The following is a 9,914-nucleotide window of genomic DNA, read 5'->3' as shown; positions in this document are numbered from 1 at the left end:
ACCGGGGCGGAGCGCAGACGGATGCCGGGAAAATGGGGTCATCTCCTTAGTGTTTGGCTGAAAATACAGAATGGACCGTCTCCTCTCGTGCTCTTCAAACCTTAGCCTTGTTCCTGAAACTTTTGGGTGTGGAGCCATAGACTAAACAGGCAGGTCTATTCCGTGCTCCTGTCCCAGCACGACATTTCACATCTGTGTTTGTAAAGGGTACATTTGTGTACTTAGCGTAGCGGAAGACTGGGTACCAGAGGGATTCAGCTGCCTGTGGTAGAATATCTTTGTATTTTTTGAAAGTTGACAAGAGTGGTAAGTGTGCACATTAAACTAGCACAAGCTGCAAAATCTTCTCTGTTGTTCCTACATGTGCCAACGGCAAGTTGGTCTGTATGTGTACTTTTGAGAAACTCATGTCTCACTCAACTCACCGAAGGGATGGCATTGAAATCCTGCTGGCCCTGATTTATTTGTTTATCTTGTGAAAAATCAGAGAAGTAGTTGAGAAAATTTAGGGCCTAGGACAAGGTTGGAGAATTCAAAGTTCAAACTGATGCTTTGGGGTTGGGAAACAATAGCAATCAGATCCTGTCACCCTTGTCTAAGTAACGGCCACAAAGTCCATTTGCATATATTATTGTGCACTAATACCATTATAAATATTAAACTAAATGGACATGTCTGCCTCAGTGCGATTACAGTTAATGCTTGCCCAGATTTTAGTTGTTTTCCATTAAAATGCAGTGAGCCAGTGAAAGGACAACACGTCTCTCCACAGTCTGATTTATGAAAGTTTCAAAAACAAACTAACCTTTAACTACTGATACCACAGGCAAAAGATCTTACTAGGGCTGGTACAATTTAAAAGAGCCATTTGGGAAACAACACCAAGTGCACAATGGAATCACTCATTTAGGTTGTGATTTTTACATCATCCTTTGACTATGCGATTCCCTGAGACCCTGCTCATATGCCCTTTTAGGAACTTCTGATATTTTGGAAGGGATTTGGCTGATTTCTAAACTCAGGAATAGCCCTATAGAAAGATAATATTGCCTCTCTTCAGGTCTGCCTTGATCAGCATGGAAATGTTCCCTTCCTGACTCTAAGGGGTGGGAGAAGTGATGGAAAAGGTCAGTAACAATTGCTGTGAGTCAGTGCGATTCCCTCTGCTGGAACCCCTGATGTAAGCCAGATAATATGCCTGGTTTGCAAGATTTAAGAACAGTAACTAGAGAAAAGGAAAATGTTCCTCCTTGAAACCCAGTAATTCTCCTGTTTTCCTCCCTTTTGCAAGCCCTATACTTTCAGCTCCTAATTGAAAAATAATAATATAACCTAAGCATCAGCAGGATTTCCAGTGCTGCATGGTTATTTGTAGGCTTGGGCTTGCTGTCAGACTTGTCTGCCCATGTTATTATCTCTAATTTGGTTAGATTACACTGTTAGAAAGACCACAGAGGTTATCTGGTTCTGTACTTGACAGTTATTTCCTTGAGGATAGGGATTGTGTATTTATATTTTCTTTGTGGCTAGAAGGCCTGGCATGTTGTAGGTGCTCAATAAATATTGGATATATTTAACCTCCTTAATTAAGCCATCTAGTTTTGCGACATAGATACAAAGTGATCTTCTAGCCTCTGCTTGAATACTACCATTATCAGCGAGCTCACTACCTCATAAGCAACTTTGGACAACTTAATTAAAAAATATATATATAAATATATATATATATATTTATATTAAGCCCAAATTCGTCCACAAATTATTTTTAGTTCTGATTTATGGACCCATAAGAATAAATACATTTCATTATTCTGAGTATATTTTAGTCATGTGGGCTTTTGTATCTGTCTGAAAAGGCTGGATAATACCACGGTTACAAACCACCCCCAAATCTCAGTGGCTCAATCAAATGATAATGGTTTAATTTTTGCCCATTCTATTTGCCTAACATGGGTCAGCAGGAAATCTCTGTTCATCACTGATGCCTAGGGTCGTAGGTTGATATGGGCCCCATCTCTACACGTCTGTGGCAGGGAGAGCATGTGGCAAGTTGCACACAGTCCTGCCGGGAAGTGATGGGCATGGCATGCTCACATTTTATTGGCCAGAACAAATCATATGTCCGCGCCTGACTTCAAAGGAATTGGTGGAGTGTAGTCTTACCATGAGCCTGATAAGACGGAAACTAAAGCTATTTTGTGAATAGCTCTAATAACTGTCCACAATCTGGGAACAGTCTCTTGGGGTAAGGCTTAGCCCAAACCTCACTAATTATGCTATCCTAATCATACAGCTTGACCACTTTGTGCCTCCGTTTCCTCATCTGCAAAATGAAGAAAATAGTGACAACATGGCACATTAGTACTCAATATAGATTTGTTATCATGATTACTTTTTTAATTATATGGCCCATTATATATTTCAGGGCAATTATCACCTTCTGTCAACAATTTTCTTGTTTAGTCTTGTTATTTCTAAGTTCTTTGACCCTCTCACATGAAGTCTTCACCATTCTCATTTCCTTTTCAGGTTATACTATATTTTATAAATATTCCTCCTAAAATACAATGCCCAGAACTGAATCCAGTGCTCCAGATGGGATATGGCCATGGCAAAGTGCATTAAATTATTTCATTTCCTTGATTTATATGCAACAAATAATTCTGTAGTAAAGATTGTACCCGATAATTCAGTATCCAAGTCCTACTATTGACTCCATGGTAAAGTCACTGTCATTCGAGACTAGAAACATTTTCACATAAACTGTTTGTGTGAAAAAAGTTTAACTACACAGCCTTTAATTTTTCTTGACTGTATAATGTTCATCACCATCATAGCTCATCTTTTTGTTATGTCAAGATAATTTTGAACCTTAATTTTATGATGCAGCACCCCTACTCCCTGCTTTCGACCATCTGCAGATTTGATAAATACCTCTTTTTGAACACTTTCTTTGTGCCTAACATAAAAAGATAAATTTACATACATACAATTTCTCTATTTCTTTCTTTTTTTCTCACAGAAAATTATTTTACAGATAAGGAAATTGAAACCCGGAGACTCTAATCATTAACTCCAAATCACATAGATCATAAATGGTGGAGCCAGAATTCAGATTCTCATTTTCCTGATTCCAGACCCATTCCCTGTCCAGACTGATAGGCTGCTTCTTTATTTAACTCAGTTAGCCTGATCATTGTGTCTGCTCCCGGCATGTGAGTATAATGCACGGCAAGAACAGCTCTTCCTGCCTCACTTCTCTCTAAAAACCTTCCTCCATTTTGCCACCAGCCCCTTAGCTAGGGTACTTTGAAATAGTTGTTTAACATCTGCTGCAAAATTCTTATTTAATTCATCTAAATTCAACATGAAGCTATCAGAAGAGATTTCCCCCCCGAAATGGCTGATTAAATCAAAACATACTTTGATTCTAGAAAGCCTAACTATTAACTACCACTCTTAGAAGATAAGTTTAGTCAATATACAAACAAATTATAAAGATGTTAAAATAACAAAAAACATTTGGCAGAATAAAAATACCTCTGAGTTATATTCTGAATGCCATTTTCCAGTTTTGAGGCATCACTGGCTATTTATATTGAGGGTCTGGACCTACCTGAAAACATCTTGTTAAATTACAAATATGTGATTGCTAAATTGCGTGTTTGGATTTTTCTCATGATAGATATTTATATTGTCAGAATTCTCCATGGATAGCTCACACTCTTTGTTTATAATCATTGACGTTAAGTGCAGAGAAAAGCAATTTTAAGTGAACAGTAAATTTTTTCCAAGATGATTTTCCAAACACACAGACTTTTCTTAGCAGTGGACAAATTACTGAAAGAGGGAGAATTATGATCCATGGTCTGCCAAGAGCAAGTGATACTGCAAAGACTTTGTCATCCAACCAAAACAAACTAGTTGGCATTATTATTACATGGGTCTATTGATAATTCCCTGTCTGGAGCCATGGGTCATTTCTAGTTCCCTACTTTCCACTTTGGTCAAGGAGTTTCCTTTGTGAAGTTGTCAAGGGTTCTGGGTGGAGGTGGAGAGAATTTGAAACAAATAAGGTGTGGTACTTACCTTTTTACCATTTGTCATTAGACTTTTTTTTTTTTTGTCCTGGGCTAAAATGTTTTCAAAATGATTTAGAGATATAAAGTTCATCTGCTTACCCTGAACAACAGAAGCAAGCTGGAAATAGAATTCTAGGCTTTATGAAAGCCTCTCTAGTCATCAGAATCTAAGCCCTTTCATATAAATGAATTTCACAAGGCCCCTCTGACAAACTAAACTTTGCACCTAGGCCAGGAAAAAAAGGCTCCTGCTTACCTGGCCCTCGGGCTATACTCAAATCTGGGAGCATATTTCCTTATTCAAACTTGGCAGTGTTTGAAACCTTTCAGAATTGGTTTAGTTTGACAGTAGGCATTTGAGGAACATAAAAAATGAACCTTCTAAGTAATGCTGCAATTGGCAGCATTCCCTCAAAGTAATGGTCCCCGGAGGCAGTGTTTTGCTGATGACTCTTGTAAGTAATGTTTCAGAAGGCCAAGGTACTATCTGTGATGCTTTTCTGTCCGTGATTCCTATAGCTGATTCTCTTTGTGATTAATTTCCACTGTGCATTATCCCTATGAGACAGTAGATAAAGCTTCCTAGGAATCGGAAGTCTGGCCAAGGCCAATCTGTAATTGGAAGCGCAGCCGTCCATTTTGTGGAGTAGGTCGGAGAGCCATGCAGTTGTGTCAGCACTTTTAAGTTTTTTCCTTCTAAATTTCTAGGAAAGTGGAGTGTTCTAATTTATCTGTCCTCTTAACACGCAGTCACATAGCATTCAAAAAAGAGTTACACTCCATCAAAGAACAGTGAGATGAGACTCAGCTTTGAGACGCAACTTTTAAGCAATCGAGTGGTTTGGGCAAGTCTGCTCCCCTCTCTCTGAGCTTTAGTTTCCTCGTTTCTAAAGTAGACCAGGAAGGTCACTATGGCAGTGGTCTATAAACTTTTTTGATATGCATCTCTATCTGAAACTTTCTGAGCATGCTCTCTCTCGACACACACACACGTAAATGACGTACACTATCACTGTATTAATATCTTACGGCCATTATAAATACACATCAAAAATATAAACTAAAAAAGAAGTGATATCATAATAATTTCAGTCAGAAGTCCTGATATTTTTTTCCCTACACCCCAATGAGTCGTCTTGCCCACCCAGTTAGGCGAGTGTTTGGAAGTCCACGATCTCTAGATCACATCTATAACAGTCAGAGGTTGTAAATATTGTAGTCATTAATGAGTTTAGTGCCAGTCTGAGTTGTTCAGTGGTGTCTGATTTTTATGCAACTGTTTTTTAAGAGGAAAGTTCAAAACTGATGGTGAAGTCTCGTGAGGAGGCGACGGACCAGGCGCTGATGGGTGCTTGGGTGGCTCTCATGAATACACGGGTGGGGCTCAGTGTGCCCATCAAAAGCCAACATAAATAAAATGAGCAGTCCCTAAATCTTCCTTTGTCCACTGCTTTTTCCTTTAAACATTTGTTCAACAAACATTTATTGAGTACCAACTATGCAGGTGCACAATTGAAAAAAAAAGTTGGAAAAATGAAGATAAACCAAACAGATAAGCAATAGGAAATATAGAAGCTCCATTTCCTCATGATCTCCCAGAGAAAACTGCCATTAACTCAGTAGCGTATTTTCTTTCAATCAGGAGTGTGTGTGACACATGTGTACTTTTCTCAGAATAAAAGTAAGAATAATGCAGTATTCGTTTTCTGTCTTATAAAGTTAAGTCATGATGGCTAAATGATTCTTAATCTTACAGAACATTATAGCTTTCCTAAAGCATAATTTACAGTGACTACATGGTTCTCTGTTGTGTTATATGTTTGATTGCTGACTCCTTTTAATTGGGCATTTATGTTCTTGTTTTTATTTTTACTTCTCTTTCATTTGCTATTATAGTCAATGCTGTGGGAAACCTCGTGCTAACAAGATCTTTGTACTTGTTCATTTTCATTTCCAATGGAAAACTCCTAGAAATGACTACAGTGTGATCATTTTCACCCTGCACAAACCTGCTGCCCACTCCACGTCTCAGGTGCTGGGCTTAGTGGTGCACAGCCAGGGAAGCCTTTCTGTAAATTCCATCCGAAAGAGGAATGCAGCCTGGGGTGTAGTGTTTGGGGTATCTCAGGCAACATTATATGGGCCAAATTATTCAACAGCAGATGGGATGAAGGGCAAAGGAAAATACATGGGAAAAAGAAGAATTTGCAAATCTTAACAGGAGATAATGTAAAAAAAAAAGTTAAAGTTATGAAAGGAGATCTATCAAAACTCAGAACATAATTTTTCTCTACTAAAGTAGTTCCTGCAAAAATGTCTTAAAATTTGATCTTTCCCTGAGTTTAGAAGCACATATGTGAGGGTCAAGATATGCATTCTAATGAAAAGTTCCATTTATGTAGTACTTATGCGAAAGCAAGGTTGTCTCTAAATCTACAGCAACTCTACAAGTAGGTGTTAATAGCACATAATCTAGAAGAGAAACTGAATCTCAGAGAGATTACTTGACGTTCCTATGAACATTCAGCTAGAAAGGGACAAAATTAGGATTTAAACTCGAGTATCATCTGATTTCTTTCTATCCCACTCTGCAGTTCTACTCTTGTATGGCCTCAAGCTAGGTGTTAGTGCTAATGGGCTTCAGTGCCTAGAACTGGCTCAGTTAAGAGGGTTTCTGTTTCAGTTTCCTAGCTGCTAAAATAAATACCCTACTATGAGTTGGCTTAACAGCAAGAATTTACTGGATCCCAGTTTCAAAGGCTTGAAAGCTTGCTTTCTCCCAGGTTGGTGTCTGCTGGCTGGCCGGCCACCTTTGGGGTTCTGTGGCTTTTCTGTCCCATGCCAATGCACATGGTGGCATCTTCTCCTTTCTCTTCTGGGTTCCGTTGACTTCTAACTTCTGGCTGCTCCCTTTGCCTCCCCGTGCTCCCCGTTACTCAAAATACACCATCTACTAGTGGGAATACCTGGACAGTGAGAGCATTGGACATGGGGAGTCAAAACAGGGAAGCAGAATTTGGTCAAGGACAAAGGGTGAACACAGAAGTAAAAGCAGAAAAGATCAAAAAGCTGCGAGGTCCTGGAAGGGAGCCAGGAGGTAGAACAAGGGAAGGAAGAAGTAGAGAGGGTCTCAGACAGTTGTCATGATGTACCACCAGTGCCTAATCACAATTTTTATTGGCTGCTATAGCTTGCTGACTTAAAGTCACCTGCTAAGGGCAGATGTTCAAAGGATGTTGGTAGAGATAGGGCTCAAACCCAAGTCTATATAATTCTGGAGCCCACACACCACTATTCTAGACATTCTCCACTGAAGGCAGAACCAGCTGGCTTATTTACAAGAAGCTAGACTATGTCCAACTTAAAAGATGTAATGTAATCCAGTGGTTTGGAGGTGGGCTAGGGAAGGGCTGTTTTACTGGATAATATTCCTACATTCTACCATATAGACAGAGATAAAAGGATGCAATGAAATGGAAAGTTGTGTGATAAATGGATACTGAATGAGAAGGAAAAAATACAGTTAATGAATAATTATTTCATATTAGATAGGAAAGGGAAACCTTTCCAGAGATATATTTTCTTCCTAAGCCTCATCCAAGGAGAGGTCAGAAAGTCAGCTGGTGCTACCTTAACGGAATATTTTAGTGAGATTATAGGTTTGGGAATAGGGAATTTGAAATCGGGGAGGGGTCTTTGAATGAGGACAGTATGTCTGTCAATATGCTCAGCCAGCTAAGAGTTTGCTAGTAAGATGCTCTTCAATTGTCTAGATCAAAGGTCTGCAAACTTTTTCTGTAAAGGGCTAGATAGTAAATATTATAGGCTTTGTGGGCTATAAAGTGACTGTCTCAACTGCTCAATTCATTTATTTTTTAATTATTTATTTTTTACTGATATACATTATATATTCACATACCATATAATTATCCAAAGTGTACAATCAGTGGCTCACAATATCATCATATAGCTATACATTTATCATCACAAATCAACTTTTTTTCATTTTTGTGAAAATTAGCATATATACAAAAAAGCAAAACATTTCAAAGCACATTGCAAAAATTAGTTGTAGAACAGATTTCAGAGTTTGGTATGGGTTACAATTCCACAATTTTAAGTTTTTACTTCTAGCTGCTTTAAGATACTGGAGATTAAAAGAATTATCAATATAATGACTCAGCAGTCATATTCATTTGTTAAACCCTACCTTCTCTGTATAACTCCACCATTATCTTTGATCTTTTTCCTACTCTTTAGGGATATTTGGGCCATGCCCATTCTAACTTTTTCATGTTGGAAAGGGCTGTTGATAATATGAGATAGGGGAATGGAACTAGTTGGTGTTTTAGAGAGGCTGGCCCCTCTGCATGTCAGGATTTAATAGGAATACATCTGGAGGTTGTAGGTTTCTAGAAAGTAGTCCTAGTGCAGGGAACCTTTGCAAAATCTTATATAAAGCCGTAGGTGTTCTTTAGGGTTGGTAGAAATGGTTTTGATGGGGATTTGGCAAAGTATGGTAGGTGGCAGTGTCTAATTGGAGCTTGAGAAAGAGTGACCTGCAGAGTAGCCTCTTGACTCTGCTTGAACTCCCTCAGCCAAACTGGTCAATTCTTATTAGCAAAAGCAGCCACAGACAATACAAAAAGTGGCTGAATGACAGTAAAAATTTACTTTAAAAAAAGAAGATGGTAGGCTGAAATTGGCCCATGGCTTGTCGATTCCTAGTCAAGAATAAAAGAAAAGGGCATGTGTGTTTATGTGTGTGTTGGTGTGGCAGGGTGAGACAGCAAATTTTCAACATGAAAAGGTTCAGAAATTTGGAAGGAGATATGGTCACTAAGCAGGACAATCTAAAACATTTGTTCCCCTTTCAAGATGTCTGAGGTTGAGGAGAGATTAAAAATAAATATATATTTGACAATGGAAATGAAAACAGTGCAAAACATTTTAAAGAATACAAATGTAAGAAATGGAGGCAAGGTGTGGTGAAAAACAAAGATAGGAGAAAGGGATAGGTTGACGAGGATACCCTGGAAATCACAGAGGGAAACAAATAAGAGAAATCTGGGTTGTTAGAAAGAAGGCCAAGCTTAAAAGAAAGGTTTGCTGGAGTGCTAGAGAAAGGAGCTAGGGACTATGAGGAAAAATAAAAATTATTGGGTGCTTATTATGCGCCAGGCATTGTTTTAAGCACTTTTTATTTGCTGATTTAACCTAGTTCACAAAAACCATTGAAGAGAGATATTATAATTTTACCTTCTTTACAGGAAAGAGATTAGGTCACTTGCCCAAGTTGCATAGTTAATAGAAAGAGATGGGGTGGAGCTGAGACCCAAGTGCCCAATTCCTCACTCAGCCCAGGGTTCTTTCCACTGTAGCCACTAGCTCAGCTCTGTAAGGGCAGGACACTGCAATGTCCACCACACACACATGCACTCAGTTTATTTAGTGTAAATTAATTGTATTAAATTCCCTTGCTGAACAATACATAGGAAACAAAAGGACTAGAATTATTTATAAGAAGTCACTCTGTGTTTTTTATTAGAAAACACAGAAAACAACTAAAATATTCTGAAACAGGATATTTTAAATACATTACAACATATTCATATGATAAGATACCATAGAGGCATTGAAAATGATGTAGAATAATAATGGCTGGAAAATGTTCCTGCTTTATTTAATCCCTCAGCCTTGGGAGAGAAGGCATTATCCCCTCCTTGGGTAGGAAAAGTGAGGTTTGGAGAGATTAAAATAACCTGCCCAAGCTCAAATAACTAGCTAAACAGAATCCTTATCTAATCCCCAAACCTGAGCCCTTAGCCAAAA

General features: G+C 38.5%; 1 protein-coding gene across 1 annotated transcript in view; it reads left to right on the top strand.

The window, feature by feature from the left end:
- Window positions 1–9,914, top strand: part of DPYSL3 (dihydropyrimidinase like 3) — a 108,057-nt gene that overhangs the window by 1,042 nt on the left and 97,101 nt on the right. The gene's annotated exons all lie outside the window — the stretch shown is intronic.

The sequence above is a fragment of the Tamandua tetradactyla genome, chromosome 20 (genome assembly GCF_023851605.1).
Source record: "Tamandua tetradactyla isolate mTamTet1 chromosome 20, mTamTet1.pri, whole genome shotgun sequence".
NCBI classification, from domain to species: domain Eukaryota; kingdom Metazoa; phylum Chordata; class Mammalia; order Pilosa; family Myrmecophagidae; genus Tamandua; species Tamandua tetradactyla.
This window is presented reverse-complemented; position numbering and strand designations above follow the sequence as displayed.